General features: G+C 38.0%; 1 protein-coding gene and 1 pseudogene across 2 annotated transcripts in view; one reads left to right on the top strand and one right to left on the bottom strand.

The window, feature by feature from the left end:
- ANK2 (ankyrin 2) overlaps nt 1–26,930 on the bottom strand; it is a 690,343-nt gene that overhangs the window by 570,506 nt on the left and 92,907 nt on the right. Inside the window, exon 1 of one of the 2 annotated variants that reach the window (XM_060299051.2) lies at nt 5,134–5,277. The exons of the other annotated variant lie outside the window; for it this stretch is intronic. The gene's annotated coding sequence lies outside the window, so the exon portion shown is untranslated. Of the gene's footprint in view, nt 1–5,133; nt 5,278–26,930 lie in introns of those variants that run through there. 2 annotated transcript variants of the gene reach the window in all.
- The window catches only part of LOC115857098 (ATP synthase F(0) complex subunit C1, mitochondrial pseudogene), a 65,458-nt pseudogene that overhangs the window by 27,014 nt on the left and 11,514 nt on the right, over nt 1–26,930 (top strand).

The raw sequence follows: 26,930 nt of genomic DNA on the forward strand, positions 1-26,930 counted from the left end.
GGCCTCTGAGTGGTTGGCAATTTTGTGAACAAGCAACATCCTGTACCAGCTACTGTGCCCAGCTGAGAAGGCAAAGGTAAAAGTCGGCCTCTCTCTCGAGGAACTTAAAGAAATCTAAGCTATGAGGGCAACTGACTACCCAAGTTCGGGGACGTGAACTAATATACAAAAGGACGAAAATATAACAAATATGATAATGTGCTTTTTTAGATTTTTAGTAATATCGTTCTGTGAAATAACTGTATTAGTGCATTAAATTACATTGATTACCTTTAGGAAGTCTTAATCATTGCAAAACTTTATAGTAAAAGTCTACCCTGTTTTGGATAAAGCTAAAAGAGCTACCCTTTTAATAATAAGGACCTGTAATGCAAAATTTTGTTAAATTACATTTTCATTAGGAACTTGCTACGGGGACTGTCTTCTAGATACTGAAAGTAGAACTAACAAGCAGGTAAGTATTACTTCTAAGCATTCCCTGTACCTTTCAACCATATCACACCACGATTCATTAACACAACGAAATCTTACCTAAAATAAAGGCATTCCCTCCTCATCTGTAAATCAACATCCCCCCCATTACCAAATCTGTGTTGTATGTAGATAAAAAAGGCTTTGTCACAACCTTTTAGTTTGTGTACAAAACTCGATAGAAATCCATAGTTGAAACAATAAGCATAAGTTATAAGAGAAAGCGCTTTAGACTTCGAAAGACCCGGTTGGAATCTCAGCTAACAAGTCATGTGCTTTGGGGCAAGTTTACCTTACTGTCTGTGAAATGTCCATAAATAAATGAAATGTTGGTACCGGGTATAGCATATGGGAAGTGCTGAACACGTGGTAATGGCTATTATTATTATTGCTTATGATACTTCCTCAAAATATGATAAAAAGGCACAAATCAAATGGGGTAAGATTAAAATAAAGGATCTAACTGAGTCAGTAAAACCCAATACTGAGTCTTGAATGATAGAATTGTCTTTACAACGGAGGACAGTAGATAGTCTTTTTCTAAATCAGTATACACAGAACGGTTTTTCTACCCAGTCTTCTCAAAGGCTGTGATGTAGTGGTGCTTTCAAATGTAGTGTTGTGCAATAGATCTTCATGCCTTCTTTTCCATGCTCAAGACAAAGGACAAAAATATGCTGAAGACCTACACCAAACCCAAAGCCCAAAAGACAATAAACAGTTTTCACAAGGAAGCCCTCCATCTAAACAGTTTAGAGAGTTGGGTGTAAATTAGGCTTACGAGATTGTTCTAAAAAGCAGCATTAATTAAACCAGACTGGAGTGTAGAAGCTTGAATTCATGATCAGAAAAATCAATCTATAACTTCCATTGACCCCCAACTGCAATCTCAGATTTCACATTGAAGCTGGCAGAGTTACTAGCACAGTAAACAGTAGCATCTGGCTCTCATGTGGGATGGTGTATACAATGGACTGATCCATAACTTTAGTCTACTTTAGACATTTAGATGGATGGGCTAAGAGCCCAGTGTGTTATAATAACCCTGAAAAGCTTTTGGCTCTGCCTGTGAACACATTAGCATTAACTTAAATCTGTTGCTTTGTTTACCACAAGAGGTATTTTCTTGTGCTTTCAGCCTAAATGGAACCAGTTAAAGGCACCCAAGACCTGAGAGTGAAATTTACAATCAGGACAGCAGCTATTCACTGTATTGAGACTCCGGTGAACATCCTTTTTTTTTTTTGGATTTCCTCTTAAGTTACATCTTTTTAAAATAAGTGGTACCTTTATTTGGAGTCTCTGTCTCTCCACAGTGGGAACATTAATGCCTAATTTCCCTTTTCTGTTTTTTGCCCCTCTCCATAACCTGAAGCTGAAAATAAAAAATCAGAGGGTTCCTTGACTATGTCACCATTCAGAAATGTCACACATGCAGCCATTTGTTTCTAAGCTAGAGAGTGCAGGCTCTTTAGACAGTGTTCCAATTATTCTTGTTGAAACCACTCAAAGCTACCAGAACTAATTTCTCCCAATATATCACTAGAGTTTAACGTCTAGAATGAAAAGATGCCCTCACTGGACCAGTAGAAACTGATGATTGCACATTAAGGATATAATCAGAGGGTCTCTGTATTGTAGTCAAAGTTTCCAAAAAATGTAATTAAACAACACCCAACCTAATTATGTGTTTATTGCTTTTACAAATAGCATTAACATAGACAAATTACATGTGACATTTATTCATAATTATATTGATTTCAAAGAAATATGTGAATCTCACCCTGACTAAAATTAGACTGAATAATTTACAGATGGGCATTCTAATACCATTAAGGAACAGCATAACATTGTGTTACATTTTAAATTTCATTATACTCATAAGCAGGCATTGTAGTATTCTTTATATTCTATCCCTCAATCAGTAAGTATTTTTTGAAATCTCTTTGGGGTCTAGCAGTAATCTAAGGAGAGGAGGTCAAGCTGAAACTTTATTTTAAATTAAACATCCCTTATACACGGTTTTAAATATGTCACCATAAATAGGGCCTGCATAAACAAAGAACATTAATATGACTCCGAAAACTACCCAATGGGGAAGAAGCTTCTAAATGATCTTGTGGTATTTGATTTGCCAAAACTGAACAATAATCCCTTTATTAATTAGGGTGGTCCTCATTTCTGGTACGGCAAGATTGGAAAACTAATGATCAGGTATTTGAAATCTCATCACATGACCTGCAAAGAATATATACATGCCATGCCCCTAAGAAAAAGAAACTTAATTTTCTCTTTAAGGACTTTCCAACCTATTCCAAGATATTCTTAGGCAAGTGAAATGGCAGTGGTTTTATTATTCCAGCAATACCATAGCTAAAGAAAAAGAAAAAGAACCTGAAATTGAAAGAACACCTAAGTTTGTAGGAAAATACTCTTTCCTTAAGTTATGTGACTGCAGAGGTGCACTGAGATCTAGGTTCTGGTCCTGATTCTGTCACTCATCACATGTATAACTCTGGCCAGTTTCCCCCTCTGTAAAATAAGGGGGTGAACTGTCAGTCCTTAAGGTTTGTTCAGCTCTAAGTTCCTAACTGCGCATGTCTTCCCTGAAAAGTAGTATGGGGTATAGATGGCCTCTCTGCATTAATCATAACCTGCCCAAAGTAATGATTAAGACAAGGGAACACAAAGACAGTAAATGGAGCTTGTGCGAGTGAGATGGGGAAATGGGTAACTTTTCTTCCATTTCTTTTCATAGCAGTGTATTAATTTTTGAAGAAAAGAAATTCTAAAACTCCCATAAATGGGCATCTCTACCCTGAGAAGCAGGAATTGTTTGCTTACAGAGAGATGAGGGCTCCTCAAGTTTCTATCCAAGGAATCAACACGCCCAAGCATGGACATCACTTCATCAGGCTTCCCCTCAGAGAGAGATGGTGTTTGGCACATGGCCAGAAAAGGGGGTGTGGTCTCAGGCTGGTCAGAGAAGGCAGAGAGCGAGCGCTGGGTCAGTAATACCTCTGAAAACATTCCTCACACTGGGCTCACCTACTCTCCGCCGAGCACCAGCTGCATTTCCTCTGCCCTTTGTCAGCGTCTCTGGAATAACTCACAAATTTACAGGCAGTGATAGGGCCCTTTCCAGCATAAATCTGCCTTCACTCAACAATATGGAAGGAGGACAAGGTAGGGTGGGGCAGGACAGGGGGAAGCTCATTTTTCTATGCTTCATTTGATTTGGTTTGTACTCTATTCCACAGAGTCACAGGATGAATTGGAACCCTTTCTGCACTGAGTGCTCATGCGAGTTAGTGGAATAAAATGGCAAGTGAATAATCCATGTTCACAACACTATGGGTGGGGCAAGCTCTTGTCTGTTGTTTGATGTTCTGTGACTTAAACCATCTATTGCAAAAGGCTATAAAAAAGAATAGACCTCATCTCAGCTTACTTTCTTTGCTCCCATCTCACCATCTTTCCCACCCAAAAGTTTCTTCAATGGCTACATGTTTCTGGAACCAGTCTTTGGCCCCAAAGCCTACAGTTTGTGCAGAGACTCACAGAAAAGACTAGGGTTATCCCTCAAAATAAAACAAAAAAAGAATAAATATTTTACAATGCTTAAAGATATAGCCTAATTATTTATTTGCTATTGTCTTTCAAGTGGACATCCTATACCTTGACCTAAAACTCTGTCAAGTTTTCATAGAAAAGTACTAAGGCAAAGAAACGATTTGTTCTCCTAAATTTCCCTTTAAAGTCCCTTCCAACCACACACACTTATTTTTACTTATCTCTAAAACAAATGTAGTGTCATATGCCCAGAAGAAACAGTAAGATGTTATTGAATTTATTCCCTTGCTCTCCAAAAAGCCCACACCTAAACATTGCCAAGGTGAGGATCTCTTCTGATGCATGAGTGTGGGAATGTGATGCTTGTTACCAGCAAAAAACCGAAAAGCAGTGCTTAGAAATCTGTGCTCTAGCACTTCTCACTGCTCTTTAATTCGGCTTTTGAAGCAGGCAACAATTTGCTTGCTGGGAAAAAGGGGAGAGAACTCCATCATTCTTCCACTACCGGCACCTGTTCTGCCAGCTGACCCCACCTAATATAAATTAGACCATTAAAAATCGCAATTTACCAGTAACTACCTAAATCTACATGCTCCTCACTGCTGGTTCACCCTCCTTCCCCTCTCATCAGCCACTCACCCAAAACAGAAAAGAGGCGGCAACCACTAAATATTTATCCAGCACAGACACAGCCAATATCTTAACAGAAGCAGTGATTCTGACCAAGAGAGCCACCACCCTCTTTCCCCTCTCCCTGCTTACCATACAGAGAATACCAAGTCCACTCATGGGTCTGTGAATCTGAAATCAATTCGCTTTAACCAGCTCTAACAAATCTACCCTAGAATTACAAAAATAGAAAATGAAATTCAGAAAGACACATCCTGTGGAGAACAAACAGAAATCAGGGCTGGGGGACATTTGCACATCAGTGCTGCCTATGAACTCCAGGATGGCACAGAAAGCAATGCTGCCCAGCCCAGATCCGGGAGAGTGTTTTACAAAGGGCTTCCAGAAACCCCCATCAACACCAGTGCTTCCTTTCCGCTTCCAAAATGCTCTGAATAAAGACCTTCTTTAAGCACTTACTGGGAGCAGCAGCTTCTCTCAGCAATGCGCCCGTGAGTCACGCAGCAGGAGGGGTCCCTGAGCAGGGCAAATCGGAGAGCCCCCAGCTTCCCAGCAAGCTGATGTCTAGCAGACAGTAGCCCAGGAGCCGACTTTCCCATTACAGCCTCAGACTGTAATCCATGTGCTTTCGGCGGGCCAGTCCCAGCTGCCCACAGAGCACCACATGATCTGCTCTGACATCAGATCAGCCAGACGTGACAGCCCATCGGCCAGCCTCTTCCACACTCATGGGTTGCATCATTTGGGTGCCTTTAGTTTGCCTTTAAGCAGGTGGTACAGAGTAAGGAACTGTTGTTTTCTCACAAAGTGTTTTTTTATTTGTTGCCTGATTCCTTCTGTTTCTAACAGAAGGAAAAAATAAGAAAGAAAGCACTTGGATTCGTTTGCAGCCAGAATTTATCAGCTGTATGGGAAGTAACTGGACTTCCACACCTGGTTCAGGGAAGATGAGGAATGAGCCACTGTCAAGATGCCAATACCATGGGGGTGATTTCATCTGCAAATCACCACCACCTCCCCCATGTTTCTGTAGATCATCATGTATATAATATATGATATTATATATATCATAAAATAGCAGTGGGTTTTGTGTAGATTTTATAAGCTAGGCACCACTGATGTTAGTTCATGGAAGATCTCAGGGAGGTAACCACTAGACTCAGTGCCAATTACAATAATTCCACCGTGAGGGCACTCATATACAGTCCAACAGAAAAAGGCTTGTAGATCTAGACGGACAGAGGTAAGTAGGTAGAAAGTCAGGATGATCTATTCTTGCTTGTGTTCATTCATTCAGTAACCATTTATTGATCACATGTTAGGTACCCAGCACAAGGGGGGAATATTAAATTGGGGGGGTGAATATTTGAACAATATGCATAGTTGCAAGTTTTTTTTTTAATTTGGCACAGGGTTTCTAATTCTATTTCTGTAATATGCAGTGGAAGTAATAGCTTTATGAAGGCTTTTTACGATATGTTCTGTGTCGAACACTGAATCTGAAGGCTGATAACAAAACCATGTTCTACCCTAATTTCATTATGATAAATGGGGATAAATGTAACCTTTAAGGAAAGAATAACCAAAATTATTAAGCTTTTATGAAGCAAAATCATAGCCAAGCTAGGCAGCAAGGACCAGAAATGTATTCTTCCCTAATCAAGAGGAGAATTCACTCTGTGTGCTTTAACTATATTACTTCCTGTGAATTTGGTTAATCAACTGCATTTCAGATATTTATGTGGAAACAGGAGCTCCCTAACCAGCTTAGAAACCCATTGAATGCCATGTACCTCGGTATTATTTACAGTGATTTAAACATAATAGGTGTTCAATAAGTAGTAAGAATAAATGAATTGACTCAAACAGTTTTATTCTTTATGTAGCTTATTCCCAATAGAGATCAAATGGAAATTAGTTGCCTCATGGAATCTCATATTGAATTCCATAGTCACAAGCAACCAGGTAATCTTCTCAGCGGTAAACATCACAAGTTTGATGCAAAACAAATAGATGACTTAAATATTACATATAAAATAACAAATAGATTATTAGATTAATAATTATATAGATAATAGATTGCTATTAGATTAGATTGCTTCCATAACAGAGGATATGTAGATACTATCTAATCACTGATATTATAGCTTTAATAAATGCATAAGAAAACAATACAGTCCACTTTAAATATAAAGAACAAAGCTGAAAAGCTGCTCAACATCACTAATTATTAGAGAAATGCAAATCAAAACTACAATGAGGTATCACCTCACAGCGGTTAGAATGGGCATCATCAGAAAATCTACAAACAACAAATGCTGGAGAGGGTGTGGAGAAAAGGGAACCCTCCTGCACTGTTGGTGGGAACGTAAATTGATACAGCCACTATGGAGAACAGTATGGAGGTTCCTTAAAGAACTAAAAATAGAATTACCATATGATCCAGCAATCCCACTACTGGGCATATACCCTGAGAAAACCATAATTCAAAAACAGTCATGTACCATAATGTTCATTGCAGCTCTATTTACAATAGCCAGGACGTGGAAGCAACCTAAGTGTCCATCGACAGATGAATGGATAAAGAAGATGTGGCACATATATACAGTGGAATATTAGCCATAAAAAGGAACAAAATTGGGTCATTTGTAGAGACCTAGAGACTGTCATACAGAGTGAAGTCAGAAAGAGAGAAAAAAATATCATATATTAATGCATATATGTGGAATCTAGAAAAATGGTACAGATGAACTGGTTTGCAGGGCAGAAATAGAGACACAGATGTAGAGAACAAACGTATGGACACGAAGGGGGGAAGTGATGGGTGGTGGGGGTGGGGAGATGGATTGGGAGATTGGGATTCACATATGTACACCAATATGTATAAAACAGATAACTAATAAGAACCTGCTATATTTAAATAAATTAATTAAATTTAATTTAAAAAAAACAAAGCTAAAATGTTTTTGGTTATTCTGTAGGAAAAAGCATATTAATAAACTAAGATACAAGAAAATGAAAATGATATATTTTTCTACTTAAGAAATGTCCTTTAGTTTCTTGGCATTTTGCTCACCTTTAACTTTATAAACATAATTAACTTGAACATTTCAAAATAATACTTCCCAGGGCTTCCCTGGTGGCGCAGTGGTTGAGAGTCTGCCTGCCGATGCAGGGGACACGGGTTCGGGACACGGGTTCGGGACCCGGGTTCGTGCCCCGGTCCGGGAGGATCCCACATGCCGCGGAGCGGCTAGGCCCGGAAGCCATGGCCGCTGAGCCTGGGTGTCCGGAGCCTGTGCTCCGCAACGGGAGAGGCCACAACAGTGAGGGGCCCACGTACCGAAAAACAATAATAATAATTCCCAGATATGTGTCTGTACCAACACTCCACTTAGTGAATTTTGCCATTATCTCTTACTATATGGGCTAAGTGAGAAATTTGGCCTCACAGACAAAATGCTACTTCCAAATCTATACAGCTAATAAAAATTTAATATTCAAAAGACTATCACTAAAGATGTTAAAAAAAAATCTTCCAACAAACAAACAAACAAAAAAAGACTATCACTGCTACTGCTAAAACCCTAGTTCAATCTGCATCATCATTTGTCTCCTAGACTATGGCAACTGCCTCCACTCTGTCCTCCATTCGGGAAGCAGAATGTTCTTCTTGAGCAAATTGAATCACTCTTTTACTTAAAACCTTCCACCAGTTTCCCATCTCATTTAACTCCTTACCATGGCCCTTAAAACCCTTCAATAATAGTGCATAGATGTTTCTCAAGAGCCTTTCCTCTCTAGTAAGTAACATACTGAACATTACTCTCCTTGACTGAATTATCGTTCTTTAAGGAATTAATACATTTTCTATAATTGATTTATTTCATTAGGGTAGACTATCAGAAAATGGAATTATTGCATCAAAGCACATGGTCTTCTTCCAAAGTAATAATGTTTAAGCTAGATACATAGTTGACTGTCCAAAGACTAGAGCTCCCAACCTCCCTTGCAGCTGGGTGTGGCCTTGTAAGCAGAATTCCACCTCTCTTGCTTAAAAGAAAATTGCTTCTCTTAGAGTTCTTTTTTTCCCCTTCATGTAAACTGGAACACAGACTTGCCTGTGACCGAGCTTCAACCACACGGCTTTAACACTTTGGAAATGGCAGGGCAAGAGAATGGAAGGAAAAGTGGCCCCTGAATAACGACAGAAAGCAGAGCTGTTCTTCCAACCCAGACCACTCACTACGGACTGTTATATGAGAGAAAAATAAATTTGTTTTTTTAAGACACTTTATTTGGTACCTCTTTGTCACAGAATCTTAGGCTCTGTCCTAACTAGTATAAGTGGTCATAACTTCCTTTTTTTTGTTTTTGGATCACAACTTTTTAATATTGCAACTTAATTCATATTGCACAATTACTTAGCAGAAAGCCAAAAATCAAGTGACATTTCCACCAATGTGTACAAGATTAGTTTTACTGCATTCTTGTCAACACTGATGCTTATTTCTTTTAAAGAAAATCTACTAAATTGATAAAGGAAAATAATAGTATATGTTCTCTCTTTTATTATTAGGAAGTTAAACATGATTTAGTGTTCATTTGTATTCCATCTTTTGAGAATTGCTTATTCATGTTGTTTTTCATTTTTATTGGATTTTTAGTATTCTTGTCCATTCTGTTGAGCTTCGTAGTTTGTCTTTTAATTCTGCTTTTGGAAAACATGCTGAAATGTTTTATTGTCATCAAATTTGTAATTTTTCTACTACAACTTGTTCCATGGAAAGCATTCCTAATGCCCAGATTTTGAAACCTAAATACCATTACCTCACTACAAAGAGTCAGGGTTTTTAAGGGAAAAGGCTGATTTCAGATCTGAGGCAGAGAAGGTACAAGGTAAACTTGGGACATTCTCTTATGCCAGAAAGCAAGGAAACTATTGAAGAGCATTGGCGTCGTGTCAAAGGACATAGGAATCAATTTGGGGAGGCTCCCAAAAGCCAACTTCATCAAAGCATCTGTTCTAGTTACTATGGACATGTAAGAGCCACACCAAACTTAACTTAAAACAACATTTATTTTTGCTAAAATCTTTAGTGTCGGCAAGGCTCAGTGGGTCAGCTGGTGTCTACTCTACTCAGTATCAACTGAGCATCTCAAAAGCTGGAGGCTGGGGACTTCCCTGATGGTGCAGTGCTTAAGAATCCACCTGCCAATGCAGGGGTCAAGGGTTTGATCCCTGGTCTGGGAAGATCCCACACGCTGCAGAGCAACTGAGACTGTGCTCCACAACTACTGAGCCTGCGCTCTAGAGCCTGCACCCTGCAACTACTGACCCAGCGTGCTGCAACTACTGAAGACCACGCACCTAGAGCCCATGTTCTGCAACAAGAGAAGCCACCGCAATGAGAAGCCCGTGCACCACAACAAAGAGTAGCCCCCGCTCCCCGCACCTAGAGAAAGCCCGCACGCAACAAAGACCCAACGCAGCCAAAAAAGAAAAAAAAAAGCTAGAGGCTGAAATCTACTGAGAGCTTGTTCACTTCCATGTCTGTTGTTGCCTGGACGTGAACAGCTAAGGAATGGAACAATCTGGACTTCTTAGTTAACTCTCTTTGTCTCTATGGGGTCTTTTGATGTGCTCTTTTCAGTGCGATGTCTTCAAGGTGATCGAATTTCACTAAACACACATGTCCCAAGAGAGTGCCCGGCAGAAGTGATGGAGAAGTGTCAATATCACATTATAAGAAGAACATGTGAGACCAAATATATTGGTGTAGCCTTCTTCGGTAAATGTAATCACAGCATAATAAAGAATCCTATAATTGACTGATGTATTTGAATATATAAAAATCCTAATGACACTCAACACAGGGAAAAAACCCACATTTGCCACTAATTGAGATGACAGTTATACCAATTCCTTACTCAAAAAGAGAGAGAAATTTAAGTATTAATTCTTTCTTTTCTACGTGGGACTCTATTTCAGAGTAAAAATTAGTTCCAGTGGATGAGGGGAAGCTCTTCTTGACAGAAGAATTCCAATTAATGAATGCAAAAGGACAGAAGGAAGTGGAAAAAAACACCATTTTTCAACTTGTAATGGGATAAATGGTTCAGGCAAGAATCAGCAATGGATACTGAAAGCATTCAATATGAGGTTGACAAGGGACTGGATACTAATCTGCCACAAAGTTAACAACACACAGAATATTTACTTGTCTCAAGGGGAAAAATCATAACTTTACAATGGAGTAATGTTGTGATTACATTACAATGGAGCAATTTTCACGTTAACCATTAATCCAGTGATGGAGCTTAGATTATTAAAAAGTAAAACAACTAGGTATTATGCAACCCCTAAAATAAACAATATAATATGCACAGCACCAGGTCTTCCCTGGTGATCCAGTGAGTAAGACTCGGTGCTCCCAATGCAGGGGACTGGGTTCAATCCCTGGTCAGGAAACTAGATCCCACATGCATGCCACAACTAAAAGCCCACATGCCACAACTAAAGATCCCGCATGCTGCAACTAAAGATCTCGCATGCCACAGTGAAGACCCAGGGCAGCCTAAAAAATAAATTAATTAATTAAAAAATATATATATTCACAGCATCACCCATGAAATATTCTTGACAAGAACGTTTTACCTGACTTTAGTCATAACGTGAGATCAAAATTTCGTGTTTACAGAAAATACAGTGGAGAGTTAATAAAAAGTTAAATGAAACCAGAAGGAAACAATCATGTGAGTCCAGAGGGTGGAATTCTACCAGAAAATTGACGCAGTCTCTTCAACGAGTAAATATAATTTTTAAAAAGGGGGAAATAGAGAAGGGTGGAACTTTCCTGAACTAACAGAGAAATAAGATCTACAATAGCCAAACGGTAAGAGCCATGTAGGTCATTGATTAGATCCTGGTTTGGGCAAATTAGTTAAAAACAAACAAAACAAACAAAAAAACAAACCACACCCTTTGGGGACAACTGAGGAATGTGTATTGGGTATTACAAGATATCAGGGAATTTTTGCTAATTTTTTAGATGTGATAATAATAGTATCATGCTTAGGAAAAATATCCTTATTTTAGAGATGCATACCATAGAATGTAGAGACAAAACATGACCGTAATTTGTTTCCAAATGTTTAAAAAGAAAATTAAGTAAATACGGCAAAATGTTAATAATTAGTAACTCCTATATAGGAGTATGTGGGTATTTGTCACGCTATTCACCCTATTTATTTTCATGTTTGATAGGTTTTATAGTAAAACATAATAACACAGAAAAGTACTTCCCAAGTCCAGGAGTTTTCTAAATATTTACTTCTAATTTTTATGGTTTGATTTTTTTTTTAACCATTTAACAATTTGTTACCTGGACTGTTTTTTGCAGTATTTTGTCTTTCCCCAATTATGAAAGCAATTAGCCTAAAAAATGATTAAATAATCCTTCTATTTCTCCTCAATTGTTATACTTCTTTTGTCTTTTATTAAATATTGATATATTAGTCTATTTCTAAGATAACTATTCCATTGATATATCTATACCAGTGTCATTTTAATTTAATTATTATAGCTTTCTGCAATGATAAAACAACCTTCTCTTTTCAATTTTTAAAGCCATTATTGCCCATTTGTTTTTCTGTTGTTATTATATTCACAAGTTTGGTTTATTTTTTATATTCCACATATAAGTGATATCACACAGTATTTATCTTTGTTCATTTGTTTTTGGGGGTAATTTTTGAAATTTGCCCCCAACCTCCAAAAAAATCCTATTTTTATTTGTTTGTTTTCTATTGGGGTTTGATTAAAGTTGAATTGGAAAGGATTATCATCTCTATATTACTGACAATTAATACTTAATCTCACTCAAATTTTAAGAGCTCTAGTTTTAATTCCTCCTCATATTGAATTATTAGGTGCTTTCTTCAAATTCCTCAACCCCACAGTTTTAGTTCTGCTCTCTGGAGTGACATAAAATTTGTGAACTCCTTCTACATAATTGAAGAGAGCAATTAAGTTCCCAGTTTATTCAGCCGTTTCCTGTTTGACATGATCTTTCACTCTCTTCATTGTCCTGCTTACCCACTTCGAAATATGCTCCACTTTGTCAGTGTTTCCTCTTGAAATGTGAAGCCCAGATCTAAGGACTCAAGACTCCAAATATATGTGATCTGAGAAGCACAAAGAAGGGATTATTATTTACTTTATCCTGAACACTCAGCTGTTATTAATGCAGTCTAGATTTGTATCCAGTTTTCTTGGCAGTCCTCTACACTATTGGCTCAGAATGAGCTTGCAGTCAACTAAAATCATTAGAACTTTTCCACTGAATTGTTCTTAAAATAGATCTACATTTTCTTGAATATAAGCAGATGAATGCTGAATCTATTTGTATATATATTACTATATGTACCCTTGTGAAATTTCATCTTTTCAACATTGGTCCATCATTTCAGCCTGACTATAAATCCTAATTTCACTTTTCAAGCAATTAAAACTTAGTCATCAGCAAATTTAATAAACATGTCTGACAAAGAGTAAAGAACCAAGTCCAATGACAAAATAACCAAATGCTTCATTCTGGGGGATTGCCCAAGGCTGAGTTGAAATAGTGGATCTTCAGCATTTCCTTACCAACTAGGAGACCTATGAAAAAAAGGAGCAAGGTTAGTTTTGATCTCACCTGCTCATCGTAAACCCATACCGATTCCTAATGATTATCTCCCCCCAATCTGAATGCTCACACACCTCCTATTTTAAAATTCATTCTAAATTTTGCTGAGGACCAACATCGAACACAATTATACATCAAAATCCAAAGTTTATCCCCTTTCTGAAAATATGAATAAAAATCACCCATCACCTAGATTCTCTGCCATTCTCCAGCTCTCCTCAAAGAATAGTGACTGTGAATTGCACTTACATATTTTTCATTGCTCTGCTATACCATTCCTTAAGTCCTAGAGCCATGAACTTATTATGGTACCTGCATGTACTTCTGTGAAGGTGTTTGCATACACATTTGTCTCCTCAATCAGATTTTAAGTTACTTAAACAATACTGAATAACATTCAGTTCAATTCAACCTACACTTCATGAATGTCAGGTATTTTAACAGCAACTGTGAGAGTTGACAGGGAGGCAACAGAGAAAACAACAGAAACAGAGATGCAGAACAACACAGTGTGTACAGGGACTAGAAACAGTTCTGCACTGCTGGACTGAGAGTTATGGAGTAGCAGGAAATAAGGATGGAAGGTACCTTTTAAGTAACATCCTTTAAGGACCTTTTAAAGACCTCAATCAGAGAGTCCCTTGGAAACCATGCTAAGAAACTTCAACTTTATCCTTTAGGAGAAAGTTGGAAACAGGCCACCCAAGAGCCAGGTTCCTCTGCAGTCTCATTTTGTTTGCCCCACACAATCTCAAAAAAAAAACATACAAAAATCCACAGACCTATCTACTTTGTCACAGTCCCTACATCCTTGTGGTCTTAAACTGCAACCAGAATATTGGCTCTTGGTACACTGGACCTTTGTCTGGATCCTTTATAATGGGCTCCTCGATGCCTAGGTCAGTGCCTGAGGCATACAAAGCTTCAAAAGACTATGTTGCTGGTGGTAGGAATGTAAATTGATACAGCCGATATGGAGAACAGTATGGAGGTTCCTTAAAGAACTAAAAATAGAACTACCATGTGACCCAGCAATCCCACTACTGGGCATATACCCAGAGAAAACCATAATTCAAAAAGAGTCATGTACCACAATGTTCATTGCAGCTCTATTTACAATAGCCAGGACATGGAAGCAACCTAAGTGTCCATCAACAGATGAATGGATAAAGAAGATGTGGCATACATATACAATGGGATATTACTCAGCCATAAAAAGAAACGAAATTGAGTTATTTGTAGTGAGGTGGATGGACCTAGAGTCTGTCATACAGAATAAATTAAGTCAGAAAGAGAAAAACAAATACTGTATGCTAACACATATATATGGAATCTAAAACAAACAAACAAACAAATGGTTCTGAATAACCTAGGGGCAGGACAGGAATAAAGATGCAGATGTAGAGAATGGACTTGAGGACATGGGGAGGGGGAAGGGTAAGCTGGAACAAAGTGAGAGAGCAGCATGAACATATATACACTATCAAATGTAAAACAGATAGCTACTGGGAAGCAGCTGCATAGCACAGGGAGATCAGCTCGGTGCTTTGTGACCACCTAGAGGGGTGGGATAAGGAGGGTGGGAGGGAGATGCAAGAGGGGGGGATATGGGGATATATGTATAGGTATATGTATAGCTGATTCACTTTGTTATAAAGCAGAAACTAACACACCATTGTAAAGCAATTATACTCCAATGAAGATGTTAAAAAAAAAAAAAAGACTATGTTGGTTTCATCCCAATAGATGCAAAAAAAATCATCTGACAAAATTCAACATCCTTTCATGATAAAACCCTCAACAAATTGGGTATAGAAGGAATGTACTTCAATATAAGAGAGGTTATATATGACAAGGCCATATCCAACATTGTACTCAACAGTAAAAAGCTGAAAGCATTTCCTCTAAGGTCAGGAACAAGACAAGGATGCCCACTTTTGCACTTCTATTCAACACAGTACTGGAAGTTTTAGCCAGAGTAACAAGGCAACAAAAATAAAAAACAAAAGGCAACCAAATAGAAAAGGAAGAAGTAAAATTGTCTCCGTTTGCATATGACATGCTTTTATATATAGAAAACCCTAGAGACACTCCCCATAAAAAAAAACTATTAGAATTAATAAACGAATTCAGTAAAATTGCAGAATACAAAAATCAATGTACAAAAATAAGTTGTGTTTCTATACACTAACAACGAAGTATCAGAAAGAGAATTTTTTTTAAAACATCCCACTCACAATAGCATCAAAAAGAATAAAACACTTAGGAATAAATTGAACCATGGAGGTAAAAGAGCTGTACACTGAAAACCATAACATACTGATGAAAGAAACTGAAGATGACACAAATAAATGGAAAGATACCCTATGTTCATGAATTGGAAAAATTAATATTGTTAAAATATTCATACTCCCAAGGCAATCTATAGATTCAATGCAACTCCTATCAAAATTCCAATGGCATTTTTCACAGAAATAGAAGAAAAAAAGGAAAACTTCTACAATTCATATGGAGCCACAAAAGACCCTGAATACCAAAAAAATTCTGAGAAAGAACAAAACTGAAAGCAACATGCTCCCTGATTTCAAACTATATTATATAACTATAGTATTCAAAACAGTATATTATTGGCAGAAAACACACACATAGATCAATGGAACATAATAGAGAGCCCAGAAATAAACTCATGCACATACATTCAACTAATCTTTGACAAGGGCACCAAGAATACACAATAGGTAAAGGATAATCTTTTCAAAAAATAGTGTTGGGGAAATTGGACAGCTACATGTAAAAGACTGAAATTGGACTCTTATCTTACACCATACCCAAAAATTAACTCAAAATGGATTAAAGACTTAAATGTAAGACCTGGAACTGTAAAAGTCCTAGAAGAAAACATAGGGAAACAACTTCTTGGCAATGATTTTTTGGATAGGACACCAAAAGCACAAGCAACAAGAGCAATACTAAACAAGTGGGACTATATCAAACCAATAAACTTCTGTACAGCAAAGAAAACAAACAACAAAATGAAAGAGTGACCTACAGAATTAGGTTGCTCACATATACAATAAGAGGTTAATATCCAAAACATATAAGGAACACACACAACTTAGTAGCAAAAAATATCTGATTAAAACATGGGCAGAGGACATAAATAGACATTTTTTCAAAGAAGACATACAAATGGCCAACAAGTACATTTTAAAATGCTCATTGCTAGATTGTTTCAAGATGGTGGAGTAGAACGACATGCTCTCACTCCCTCTTTCGAGAACACCGGAAGCACAATTAACTGCTGAACAATCATCAACAGGAAGACACTGGAACTGACCAAAAAAGATACCCCACATGCAAAGACAAAGGAGAAGCTGCAATGAGATGGTAGGAGGGGCGCTATCACAAAAAAATCAAATCCCATAACTGCTGGGTGGGTGACTCACAGACTGGAGAACACTTATACCACAGAAGTCCACCCACTGGAGTGAAGGTTCTGAGCCACAGGTCAGGCTTCCCAACCTGGGGGTCCAGCAACGGGACGAGGAATTCCTAGAGAATCAGACTTTGAAGGCTAGCGGGATTTGATTGCAGGGCTTTGGCAGGACTGGGGGAAACAGAGACTCCACTCTTGGAGGGCACACACAAAGTAGTGTGTATATCAGGACCCAGAGGAAGCAGCAGTGACCCCATAGGAGACTGAACCTGACCTACCTGCTAGTGTTGGAGGGTCCCCAGCAGAGGTGGGGGGCAGCAGTGGCTCACCAAAGGACAAGGACACTGGCAGCAGAAGTTCTGGGAAATACTCCTTGCTGTGAGCCCTCCCAGAGTCTGCCATTATCCCCACTAAAGAGCCCGGGTAGGCTCAAGTGTGGGTCCCCTCAGGCCAAACAACCAGCAGGGAGGGAGGTCAGGACCACCCACCAGCAGAGAAGAGGATTAAAGTTTTACTGAGCTCTGCCCACCAGGGCAACAGCCAGCTCTACCCACCACCAGTCCCTCCCATTAGGAAACTTCCTCAAGCCTCTTAGATAGCCTCATCCACCAGAGGACAGACAGCAGAAGCAAGAAGAACTACAATCCTGCAGCCTGTGGAACAAAAACCACATTAACAGAAAGATAGGCAAGATGAAGAGGCAGAGGGCTATGTACCAGAGGAAGGAACAAGATAAAACCCCAGAAAAACAACTAAATGAAATAGAGATAGGCGAACTTTCAGAAAAGGAATTCAGAATAATGATGTGAAGATGATCCAGGACCTCGGAAAAAGAATGAAGGCAAAGATCGAGATGATGCAAGAAATGTTTAATAAAGATCTAGAATAATTGAACAAACAAACAGAGATGAAGAATACAATAACTGAAATGAAGAATATACTAGAAGGAATCAATAGCAGAATAACTGACGCAGAAGAATGGATAAGTGACCTGGAAGACAGAATGGTGGAATTCACTGCTGCAGAACAGACTAAAGAAGAAAGAATGAAAAGAAAGGAAGACAGCCTAAGAGACCTCTGGGACAACATTAAATGCAAAAACATTCGCATTATAGGGGTCCCAGAAGGAGAAAAGAGAGAGAAAGGAACCAAGAAAATATTTGAAGAGATTATAGTCGAAAACTTCCCCAACATGGGAAAGGAAATAGCCACCCAAGTCCAGGAAGTGCAGAGAGTCCCATACAGGATAAACCCAAGGAGAAACACGCCGAGACACATAGTAATCAAATTGGCAAAAATTAAAGACACGGAAATATTATTGAAGGCAGCAAGGGAAAAATGACAACATACAAGAGAAATCCCATAAGATTAGCTGATTTCTCAGCAGAAACTCCGCAAGACAGAAGTGAGTGGCATGATGTACTTAAAGTGATGAAAGGGAAGAACCTACAACCAAGATTACTCTACCAGGGAAGGATCTCATTCAGATTCGATGGAGAACTCAAAAGCTTTACAGACAAGCAAAAGCTAAGAAAATTCAGCACCACCAAACCAGCTCTACAACAAATGCTAAAGAAACTTCTCAAAGTGGGAAACACAAGAGAAAAAAAAGACCTACAAAAACAAACACAGAACAATTAAGAAAATGGTCACAGGAACATACATATCGATAATCACCTTAAACATGAATGGATTAAATGCTCCAACCAGAAGACACAGGCTTGCTGAATGGATACAAAAACAAGACCCATATATATGCTGTCTACAAGAGACCCACTTCAAACCTAGGGACACACACAGACTGAAAGTGAGGGGATGAAAAAGATATTCCATGCAAATGGAAATGAAAATAAAGTTGGAGTAGCAATACTCATATCAGATAAAATAGACGTTAAAATAAAGAATGTTACAAGAGACAAGGAAGAACACTACATAATGATCAAGGGATCAATCCAAGAAGAAGATATAACAATTATAAATATATATGCACCCAACATAAGAGCACCTCAATACATAAGGCAACTGCTAACAGCTATAAAAGAGGAAATCAACAGTAACACAATAATAGTGGGGGAATTTAGCACCTCACTTACACCAATGGACAGATCATCCAAAGAGAAAATTAATAAGCAAACAGAAGCTTTACATGACACAATACACCAGGTAGATTAAATTGATATTTATAGGACATTCCATCCAAAAACAGCAGATTACACTTTCTTCTCAAGTGCACATGGAACATTCTCCAGGATAGATCATATTTTGGGTCACAAATCAAGCCTCTATAAATTTAAGAAAATTGAAATCATATCAAGCATCTTTTCTGACCACAACAACACTATGAGATTAGAAATCAATTACAGGGAAAAAAACGTAAAACACACAAGCACATGGAGGCTAAACAATATGTTACTCAATAACCAAGCGATCACTGAAGAAATCAAAGAGGAAATCAAAAACTACCTAGAGACAAATGACAATGAAAACACGATCTAAAACCTATGGGATGCAGCAAAAGCCGTTCTAAGAGGGAAGTTTATAGCTATACAAGCCTACCTCAAGAAACAAGAGAAATCTCAAATAAACAATCTAACGTTACACCTAAAGGAACTAGAGAAAGAAGAACAAACAAAACCCAAATTTAGCAGAAGGAAAGAAATCATAAAGATCAGAGCAGAAATAAAAGAAATAGAAACAAAGAAAACAATGGCAAAGATCAATAAAACTAAAAGCTGGTTCTTTGAGAAGATAAACAAAATTGATAAACCACTAGCCAGACTCATCAAGAAAAAGAGGGAGAGGACTCAAATCAATAAAATTAGTAATGAAAAAGGAGAAGTTACAACAGATGCTGCAGAAATACAAAGCATCCTAAGAGACTACTACAAGCAACTCTATGCCAATAAAATGGACAGCCTGGAAGAAATGGACAAATTCTGAGAAAGGTATAACATTCCAAGACTGAACCAGGAAGAAACAGAAAATATGAACAGACCAATCACAAGTAATTAAATTGAAACTGTGATTAAAAATCTTCCCACAAACAAAAGTCCAGGACCAGATGGCTTCACAGGTGAATTCTATCAAACGTTCAGAGAAGAGTTAACACCCATCATTCTCAAACTCTTCCAAAAATTGCAGGGGAAGGAACACTCTCAAACTCATTCTATGAGGCGAGCATCACCCTGATACCAAAACCAGACAAAGACACTACTAAAAAAGAAAATGACAGACCAATATCACTGATGAATACAGATGCAAAAATCCTCAACAAAATACTAGCAAACAGAATCCAACAGCACATTAAAAGGATCATACACCATGATCAAGTGGGATTTATCCCAGAGATGCAAGGATTCTTCAACATTTGCAAATCAATGTGATACACCTTATTAACAAATTGAAGAATAAAAACCATATGATCATCTCAATAGATGCAAAACAAGCTTTTGACAAAATTCAACACCCATTTATGATAAAAACTCTCCAGAAAGTCGGCATAGAGGGAACCTACTTCAACATAATAAAGCCCATATATGACAAATCCACAGCAAATGTCATTCTCAATGGTGAAAAACTGAAAGCATTTCCTCTCAGATCAGGAATGTGACAAGGATGTCCACTATCACCACTATTATTCAACATAGATTTGGAAGTCCTAGCCATGGTAATCAGAGAAGAAAAAGAAATAAAAGGAATACAAATTGGAAAAGAAGAAGTAAAACTGTCACTGTTTGCAGATGACATGATACTCTACACAGAGAATTCTAAAGATGCCACCAGAAAACTACTAGAGCTAATCAATGAGTTTGGTAAAGTTGCAGGATACAAAATGAATGCACAGAAATCTCTTGCATTCTTATACACTAGTGATTAAAAATCTGAAATAGAAATTAAGGAAACACTCCCATTTACCACTGCAGTGAAAAGAATAAGATATCTAGGAATAAACCTACCTAGGGAGACAAAAGACCTGTATGCAGAAAACTATAAGACACTGATGAAAGAAATTAAAGATGATACCAACAGATGGAGAGATATACCATGTTCTTGGATTGGAAGAATCAATATTGTGAACATGACTATACTACCTAAACAATCTACAGATTCAGAGCAATCTCTATCAAATTACCAATGGCATTTTTTACAGAACTAGAACAAAAAATCTTAAAATTTGTATGGAGAAACAAAGGACCCCAAATAGCCAAAGCAGTCTTGAGGAAAAAAACGGAGCTGGAGGAATCAGACTCCCTGACTTCAGACAATACTACAAAGCTACAGTAATCAAGAAAATATGGTACTGGCACAAAAAGAGAAATATAGATCAATGGAACAGGATAGAAAGCCCAGAGATAAACCCACGCACCTATGGTCAACTAATCTATGACAAGGGAGGCAAGAATATACAATGGAGAAAAGACAGTCTCTTCAACAAGTAATGCTGGGAAAACTGGACAGCAACATGTAAAAGAATGAAATTAGAACACTCCCTAGCACCATACATAAAAATAAACTCAAAATGGATTCAAGACCTAAATGTAAGACCAGACACTATAAAACTCTTAGAGGGAAACATAGGAAGAACACTCTTTGACATAAATCACAGCAAGGTATTTTTTGATCCACTTCCTAGAGTAATGGTATTAAAAACAAAAATAAACAAATGTGACCTAATGAAACTTCGAAGCTTTTGCACAGCAAAGGAAACCATAACCAAGACCAAAAGACAACCCTCAGAATGGGAGAAACTATTTGCAAATGAATCATCGGACAAAGGATTAATCTCCAAAATATATAAACAGCTCATGCAGCTCAATATTAAAAAAACAAACAACCCAATCCAAAAATGGGCAGAAGACTTAAATAGACATTTCTCCAAAGAAGACATACAGATGGCCACAAAGCACATGAAAAGCTGCTCAACATCACTAATTATTAGAGAAATGAAAATCAAAACTACAATGAGGTACCACCTCACACCAGTTAGAATGGGCATCATCAGAAAATCTACAAACAACAAATGCTGGAAAGGGTGTGGAGAAAAGGGAACCCTCTTGCACTGTTGGTGGGAATGTAAATTGATACAGCCACTATGGAGAACAGTATGGAGGTTCCTTAAATAACTAAAATTAGAATTTTACCGTATGACCAAGAAATCCCACTACTGGACATATACCCAGAGAAAACCATAATTCTAAAAGACACATGCACCCCAATATTCACTGCAGCACTATTTACAACAGCCAGGTCATGGAAGCAATCTAAATGCCCATTGACAGACGAATGGATAAAGAAGATGTGGTACATATATACAATGGAATATTACTCAGTCATAAAAAGGAACGGGGCTTCCCTGTTGGCGCAGTGGTTCAGAGTCCGCCTGCCGAGGCAGGGGACACGGGTTCGTGCCCCAGTCCGGGAAGATCCCACATGCCGCAGAGCGGCTGGGCCCGTGAGCCATGGCTGCTGAGCCTGTGCATCCGGAGCCTGTGCTCTGCAACAGGAGAGGCCACAACAGTGAGAGGCCCGCGTACCACAAAGAAAAAAAAAAAAAAAGAACGAAATTGGGTCATTTGTAGAGACGTTGATGGATCTAGACACTGCCATACAGAGTGAAGTAAGTCAGAAACAGAAAAACAAATATTGTATATTAACACATATATGTGGAACCTAGAAAATGGTACAGATGAACCGGTTTCCAGAGCAGAAATTGAGACACAGATGTAAAGAACACACTTATGGACACCAAGGGGGGAAAGCGGTGGGGGGTGGGGGTTGTGGTGTGATGAATTGGGAGATTGAAAAAAATAATAAATTAATAAATTAATAAAAGACATGGGTTCAAGGCCCAATCTGGGTTGTACAATATCAGTGGGAAACCCCATTTGTAGTCAGCTGAGCAGAAATGTGGGGTAGCCTGGGCAACCCATTTGTGGCTGGTGTCTGACGTAGGGTAGCCTGGTGGGACAGAGGGGTATGAGCTAACTTTAATAGTATCAGAGTTGAATTGAATTTTTGGATACCTAGATGATGCCAGAGAATTGGAGAATTGGCTGTTGATGTTGGAAATGACACCATGTATTTGGTGTTAAGGAGGATACAAACTTCAAAACTGCCTGCTGTGTGGAACTGGGCAAACCACAAAATTGTTCTTAACTGCAGTTTCCTCATTTATGAGCTGTGCATAATTCTTCCTTTGCAAGGTTATTGTACAACTCAGAAAAATTATACAGCAACCTCAAATAAACCTTGACTTTCACAGGTTAAAAAATAATAAAATAAAATAAAATGCCCATCGCTAATCATCAGGGAAATGCAAATCAAAGCCACAATTAGATATCACCTCACACATGTTAGCAAAAGAACAATAGATACCAAGTGTTGGTGAGAATGTGGAGAAAAGGGAACCCTCGTAGACTGTTCGTGGGAGTGTAAGTTAGTACAGCCATTATGGAAAACATCATGGAGATTCCCTCCAAAATTAAGAATATAATTACCATGCAATCCAGCAATCCCACTTCTAGGTATATATACAAAGGGCATGGGATCAGCATCTTGAAGAGATATCTGCACTCCCAAGTCATTGCAGCATTATTCACAGTGGCCAAGATATGGAAACAAGCTAAGTGTCGATGGATGAATGGATAAGAGAAAACGGGGTATATATATGCAATAAAATATTACTCAGGCATTAAAAAACATAATTCTGCCATTTGTGACAACATGGATGACCTTAGAGGCCATTGTCCTAAGTAAAATAAGCCAGACACAGAAAGACAAACACTGTATGAGTTCACTTATATGTGGAATCTAGAAAAGTGAAAACTCATAGAAGCAGAGAATAGAACAGTGGCTGACAGGGGTTGGGGGTGAGGGGAATGGGGTGATGTTGGTCAAAAGGTGTAAACCTTCAGTGGTAAGATGATAAGTTCTGGGGATCTAATGTACAGCATTGTGACTATAGTTAATAATACTATATGGTATACTGGAAACGTACTAAGATAGTAAATTTTCAATGTTCTAACCACAAAAAAAAAAACAAATCAAAAATAGTAACTATGTGAGGTGATGGCTGTGTTAATTAATTTGATTTTGGTTATTCTTTCACAATACATACATAGAATAAATCATCACATTGTACAACCTTTAAAGAAGATTATAAATAGACTAAGGTTATTTTAATTATCATAAGAATTTTTGATTACTTAAGAAATATCCATTTACATACGATTATTGATTTCAAATTATTCCAATTTAGTGACATTTTCTTGTGCTTCGTTACTCTGTCTTGAAGTACTGCCAAAGAATGTATGTCAAAGTAGAGAATGTAATTTTTTCAATCTTTCTTTAAATCAGATTTTAACTAATTCAGACATCTTTCCCGATTAGTTTAATTTGTGAGGCTGACATCTATGATATCACATACAAGACCTGGGTTCTTCTACTGAATACTTCTCATCATAGACAGCAATCTTGGTAGAATAATTAGGGAATATTATATAACATTTATGATTCTAGACTCAAAACCCTATTCTGCTACTTACTAGCTAAAGGTAAGTTACTCTACCTCCTTGTGCCTCAGTTTCCACAACTATAAAATGGAGATTAAAATAACATCTATTTTTAGAGGGTGTGGAGAGAATTACGTTAGTTAATGGGTATAATGTGTTTAGTATACTACCTAGCATGTAGCAATGGCTCTATAAAGGTTCATTGCTATAAGAATCAAAATTGAATCCCTAACTTTTTAGATATATTTTCCCTATATTAAAGATATTTTTATATTACAATTACCAATAATTAATATACTAATAACTGGTATTTATATAAATAATACAACAATCTTTGAAGAAGGTATAAGAGAAAAGTGACCTTTCTAAGCCATGGTACTTGTGAAATTTACTTTTAAATTTTAAAGAATTTTCAGGTGCCAAAGGAATAAGTATCATTTTGAGGTGCACAGTGAAAGAACAACAATAAATGCTTATTGATTGACCTGTAAGCAAACAAATAATCTTTCTTCTCTGACACATTTTGTACATTTCTCTGACCTATTTTTCCTATTCATTTTTCTTTCCTCATTCTTGTGTCTTCATACACTTCTAATATATACAATTTTCTTTGTCAATTAAACCTCAGTAAAGCTGGAAAAAGAAAAGGCTCTCTCGGCTGAGATGCTGGACTGGACCACTTCACTGGTTCACACCACCTGTTATGAGGATGGGCAACCAACAGCAGCTGCTACAGATGCCTTCTGGTTTATTCTCCTCCCATAAAAATGTATGAAGCTTAACTGTAAAATTTTCTTTTTTAAAGAATTTTCTGTTTCTCTGGCACCTGCACATCATTCAACATCCTTATGATGCAATTAAACCTGAATTTTTGAAGCCTACTTTTCCTACAAACCATGGTCTAACTAAGCCCAGCCCTCCGTTCCTTGGCAACTTCATATTCTGGGATGATATGACCACGTGGTCATGCCCTCCCTCAGTGCCAATCACGTCCACGTTTCCAACCTGTTCTTCCTTGGCATTCAGAATCAAGTTCTGGATGTCCATTCTCTTGATTGCTTCCTTGCTATTCTGAGAGGTGAAATTAGCAGCAAAGCTAGTTGAGGGTTCATGAACTGCTTTTTTAGCAGAACAAGACTACCAGAAGTTATATTTACCAGTCTCTGTGCCTATGTTTCAATTTAGACTTGGAAAATACTGGCCACGTCTTCTATCTTACCCGGCGTTCTATAGCAAGCTCCTTTAATCGTAGAAGTCTCATTTTGCTCTCCTGTCATTCATATACAAATGCTTATCGTTCTCCACTTTCTGGATTCTTTTGGAAAGATACAGTGTCTTGAAATTCAGTGCTATTACTACCACACCCCTCTTTTGCTGTACAAATGTACACATACTCCTAAATATACACACACAAAACAAAACCACCAGAGCTGCTTATTTTAAACAAAGTATTGTTTTAAAAACTGTGAGATTAGCCATGCATTGATGATTGTGGAAGCTAGGTGATCCCTACATGGGGCTTCATTACACTATTCTCCCTACTTTTTTTTTTTTTTTTTTTAATTATGCTTTATTATTTGACCTACATGCTATTTATGATTGTATTGATTAATTTTAAACTCTTTTTTCTTTTTTAAACCCCACATTTGTTTATTTATTTATTTTTCTGGCTGTGTTGGGTCTTCGTTTCTGTGCGAGGGCTGTCTCTAGTTGCGCCAAGCGGGGGCCACTCTTCATCGCGGTGCGCGGGCCTCTCACTATCGCGGCCTCTCTTGTTGCAGAGCACAGGCTCCAGACGCGCAGGCTCAGTAGTTGCGGCTCACGGGCACAGTTGCTCCACGGCATGTGGGATCTTCCCAGACCAGGGCTCGAACCCGTGTCCCCTGCATTAGCAGGCAGATTCTCAACCACTGCGCCACCAGGGAAGCCCTATTCTCCCTACTTTTGAATATATTTGGAAATTTCAATAATAAAAATACTCTTTAACTATTTGTAAAATTATTAGGTTATTTATTTACTCACCAAACATCCATTTTACCAAATGCTGTTAAACAGTAATATGAAGATTAATGCAAGATCTCTATCTAGGGTTACCAAATAAAATACCTGCCCTGTTAAATTCGAATTTCAAATAAACAACAAACAATAGGTTTTCAGTATATTTAAGATATTTATTGTCTCCGATTTCTGGAGTTAAAGAGCATGAAATCAGTTTCGCTAGATCAAAATCAAGGCGTTAGCAGGGCTGCATTCCTTCCCAAGGCTCTAGGGGAGAATCTGTCCCTTACTTCTTTTAGCTTCTAGTGGCTTTCAGCATCCCTTGGCTTGTGGCCACATCACTCCAATCTACAAGGCCGACATCTTCAAATCTCTTACGGCTCCACCTTACATTGTCTTCTCTCCTGTGTATGTGTGTTAAATCTCTCTCTGCCTATCTCTTATAAGGACACTTGTAATGGCATTTACAGCCTGTCTGGATAACCCATCTCAAGATCTTAAACTTAATCACATCTACAAGGATCCTTTTTCCAAATAAGGTAACATCTGAGGGTTCCAGGAATTAGGACCAGATACCTTTGGGGGTCATTGTTCAGCCCACCACAGGAGCCATGATAGACA

The sequence above is a fragment of the Globicephala melas genome, chromosome 5, assembly GCF_963455315.2.
Source record: "Globicephala melas chromosome 5, mGloMel1.2, whole genome shotgun sequence".
Classification (NCBI taxonomy): Eukaryota; Metazoa; Chordata; class Mammalia; order Artiodactyla; family Delphinidae; genus Globicephala; species Globicephala melas.